The sequence below is a fragment of the Theobroma cacao genome, chromosome 8 (assembly GCF_053813885.1).
Source record: "Theobroma cacao isolate CCN51 chromosome 8, ASM5381388v1, whole genome shotgun sequence".
NCBI lineage: Eukaryota > Viridiplantae > Streptophyta > Magnoliopsida > Malvales > Malvaceae > Theobroma > Theobroma cacao.
The window spans coordinates 26,347,854-26,352,748 of NC_142646.1; positions in this window are offsets into that span (position 1 = coordinate 26,347,854).

The window sequence follows — 4,895 nt, forward strand, 5'->3', positions numbered from 1 at the left end:
TTGGTTCTCCTCTCGGGGCAAATGGGTGAAGCAAATTTTATCAAAATTTTCAATCAGCTTTGAAACATACTTGTGATATCGGACTAACTTCGAGTCACGTGTCTCCCATTCTCCCCGCAACTGATAAATAACCAAAGCAGAGTCCTCATACACTTCCAAAATGTGAATTTTCCTCTCGATTGCTGCCTGAAGACCCATGACACAAGCTTCATATTCAGCCACATTATTGGTGCAATAGAAGTTGAGTTTAGCTATGATGAGGTAATGATCTCTTTCTGGTGACACTAACACGACCCCTATGCCATGCCCCCAAGGCATTCGAAGCTCCGTCGAAAAACATCTTTCAATTTCCTTTCTCCGATTTCTCCCCACTTGTTTGGCATATTGACATCAAGTCCTCATCCGAAAACTCAAACTCCATTGGTTCATAATCCTTTTCCACCCTTTCTACAAGAAAATCCGCGATTATAGTTCCTTTGATAGCTTTTTGGGACACATACACAATATCATATTCAGACAATAACACTTGCCATCTTGCCCCTCTACCTGATAAGGAGGGTTTCTCGAAGATGTATTTAATAGGATCCAACTTCGCAATGAGCCAAGTGGTATGATATAGCATGTACTGCCTGAGTCGATGCGCCGTCCATGCTAAAGCACAACACATCTTTTCCAACGAGGAATACTTGGACTCGTATTCAGTGAACTTTTTACTCAAGTAGTAAACTGCCCTTTCTTTCTTACCAGTTTCATCATGCTGTTCTAACACACATCCCATGGATCCTTCATTTACCGTCAGGTATAAAAAGAGGGGTCTCCCGACCACAGGTGGTACCAATACTGGCAGACTCAACAGATATTCTTTAACCTTGTCAAAAGCAACTTGGCACTCTTCATTCCATGCCCCAGGATTATGTTTGCGAAGAAGTTTGAAGATCGGGTCACATTTGAGTGTGAGCTATGATATGAACCGGGCTATATAATTTAATCTTCCAAAAAATCCTCTAACTTCTTTTTGCGTTTTGGGAGGAGACAAATCACAGATTGCTTGAACCTTATCCGGGTCAACTTTTATTTCTCTTTCACTCACGATGAAACCTAGTAGCTTTCCTGAAGTGACTCCAAAAGTGCACTTTACCAGATTTAATCTGAGTTGAAATTTTCGTAACCTCTTAAATAATCTTTCAAGATTGGTTGCAATGGTCCTCTGTTTTGCGAGCTTTTACAATCATATCATCCACATACACCTCAACCTCTTTGTGCATCATATCATGGAAGTGAGTCACCATAGCTCGCTGATAAGTTGCCCCGGCATTCTTCAAACCAAATGGCATTACCTTATAACAAAAGGTCCCACACATAGTTATGAAGGTAGTTTTCTCTCTATCCTCTGGTGCCATCTTAATTTCGTTATACCCTGAAAAGCCAGCCATAAAGGAAAACATGGAATGGCGGGCAGTATTGTCAACAAGGGTGTCAATGTGGGGAAGAGGAAAATTATCTTTTAGGCTAGCTCTATTCAAGTCTCGATAATCCACACACATTCTCACATTCTCGTCTTTCTTAGGTACTGGGACAATATTTGCAACCCATTCAGGGTACTTAGCTACTTCCAAGAATCTTGCATCGAACTGCTTTTTCACCTCTTCTTTAATTTTCAACAGCATTTTAGGTTTCATTCTTCTCAACTTTTGCTTAATCTGTTTGCATTCAGGTTTCAAAGGTAGTTTATGGGCTACAATGTCTGTATTGAGTCTTGGCATATCTTGATAGGACCATGCAAACACATCTACATATTCATGGAGTAGCTTTATTAGTTTTTCTTTTTCCATTGGCACCAACGTCATACCAATTCTAACTTATTTCTTATTTTCTTCATTTCCCAAATTTATCGTTTCAAGTGTCTCTTGATGTGGGACAATTTGTCTCCCCTCCTGTTCTACTAGTCTTAACAAGTCTGAAGTTAAATAATAATCCTCCACATTTTCTGTATCGTCAAGTTCACTGACACTTGTACTTTTTTGAAATTAACTTCAAAACCACTGTCATTATCATCTTCGCATTCATTATTTGGAATCTTGGAAGGTAAAGGGGATTGAAATATGTAGAGCTATTGTATAGATAAACAGTTAAAATAAAGGGATGAAATGACATGAATGAAAATGGTTAATCATGAGAAGAGATATGAGAAATGCACTACGCATGTCAATTTATTAGAATGATAAATGATAAAAAGCCCGATACATAAAATTTCAATGCTTTTGGGCATAAGCACGGATGTTTAGTTTGCATTACTTTGAAATTGAATCATAAGTGACTGGTAAACTTATGGTGGTCCAGCTGCTCAACTTTAGATTCGGTGGCCCGAGGTATGTAGTATGAATCCCATCCACATTTCCTGACTATTCTTCACCTTCCTCCGTTGCACATATTGATAAATAAAAAAAGGCTTCCCTTAAAGCTGACACTGATTCTCGACTCCCAACGGTGAGTGATTTAGGAAAGATGCAACCTCCAGATCGGAATGTCTCGTAGAGATGAGGATATGTCATTCCTTGGATTTCTAACTCATGCCCCTTAAAGTGAGCCAACCTTTCCTTTCTTCTTTCAGCTATCATTTCTTCTCTTTCCTTCTTAGTTGGCTTATACCCCAAGCTAAACCTCTCTTCATTTTTGGTAGCACGTATAGGCCTTCTAATGCCTTGTAGTTCTCTTCCCAGTCTTGCCCCTGCTCGATATCCTTTTCCTACTATCTGACTGACAGCCATCTTGGTGGTTTTGGAAAGCCTCGGAATAGGCGGTGTGGTTCTTTCTCCAACATATGTGGTGTTAACAAACTTGAAGAATTGGAAGGAACATTCAAGCACTTCTTCCGTCGCTTCCACGTAAGGAGTATCTATTGGCTTGCTTATGAGTAAGTCCCCGTTAACACAAACAATCTTCCCTTCCACGATGAACTTGACCTTTTGATGAAGAGATGAAGGTATGGCCCCAACCATATGGATCCAAGGTCTTGCCAACAAATAATTGTATGAAAGAGCGATATCTATAACTTGGAATTCAATGGTAAAGGTACACGAGCCAATTTCTATCGGTATCTCAATGTCCCCTACTACTTCTCTCCTTGTTCCGTCGAAAGCTCTCACGATCATCTGACTCTTTCGCATGTAGGACATGTTGATGGGTAAACGGGCTAAGGTCCTCATGGGCATCACATTTAAGGACGATCCGTTGTCAAACAGTACCTTTGCGATGATACAGCCTTTACACTTGGTAGTGATATGCAAGGCTTTATAATTTTCTCTACCTCCAAAAGGAATTTCTTCATCGCTAAAAGATATTATGTTACCCACTGAAATGTTCCCAACGATGTAGTCCAAATTTTCAACTGAGATATCGTGATCCACATATGCTTGGTTCAGAATCCTCATCAAAGAGTTCCTATGTGGTTCCGAGCTAAGGAGCAAAGATAGTAGGGAAATACGAGCGGGCAACCTGTTCAATTGCTCGACCACATTGTACTCACTATGTTTGATGAACTTGAGGAACTCGGCAGCTTCTTTTTCCTTCACCGGTCTTTTTGAGCCATCTGTCGATTCCGGAGGTCGCACCTTTTCTTCTTTCGGACTTTGCTCTTTTTCCTTTCCCTTCTCATTCTTGAGATTCTCCAATGCTTTTGGTGAATAGCAACGTCCACTGCGGGTAATCCCTTCAACACCAGTTATATTTGCAGCATCATCTTGAGATTCAGCTATCTATTTCTCCGCTTTTGAAACTTGTACACTGCAGTTGTAGTTCCATGGGATAGCTTTGTCGTCTTTGTAGGGGAAGTGTTTAGGGACTTCGATGGTCATCTTGGCATGGGTTCTGTCCTTCATAAACTCTCCTCTTGGTTCATAGAAAATGGTTAAAGGTTTTATCTTCATTAGGTGAGTGGACTCCTTAGATATCATGTTTACTGCTGACTCTAAAGCTTCCATATAAAACTCGATCCTTGATTCGTCCATCATTCTTTGCACTTCCTTCCGGAAAGAACTATAATCTTGGATTAAATGCCCCATACATCCTTTGTGATACAAGCAACATAGTCTTTGGATATCTCTCGAGTCATTCACATTAGGACATTCCGGCCAAATCTCGAGCATGTTGGCTTTTACCAAGGTTTCAAATACTTTCTCCATGGGGGTTTCCACTTCCCGAATGTTCCTTTTAACATACACCTCCCTTTCTATTGCATTTACCCCTGCCCCAGCATGAGTTGGCAGTGGGTTGTTGTTAACATTCTGTTCTGGCTTTTTTTCAAAGTTCAAGATTCCTGCCTTGATCAACCCTTGCACCTTATATTTGAATGCCGTGCAATTCTCGATCGAATGACCTTTGATTCCATAATGATAATCACAGTGGGCGAAAGTATCGTACCATCTCGGGAATGGAGGTTTTAATGGCTCTATGTATAAAGGTGCCACCAGATGGTTTGCGACTAACTGAGTGAAGAGTTCAGCATATGTAATTGGGATTGGGTCAAACTGCACTTTCTCTTGCTTGTTCCACCATCTTCTTGATTCACCAGTAGTATGGTTGTTTGAAGGTGTTGTTTGTTGTATGATTGAAGCTGTAACAGGTGTGGAAGTAAGTGGGTGAATATTTATGGGGTAAGGTGTCCGTTGGATGGGAGTATATGGGTACAGGTTAGGAAAGGCATTTGGCATGGGTGGGTATAGATATGGGCTTTGTGAAGTGTTGTTCACAGCTAGGTAATAGGGGTATGGTGGGTAGGGCTGGTAAGGGTTGTATATTCCTCCTTGGTGTTGTCCTGAAGTGATGGCTTGGGCTTCTCCCTTTTTCCTCTTGAAAGTTCCCCCTTTCCTCGTGTTTGCCGTATCACCTCCTTCTAT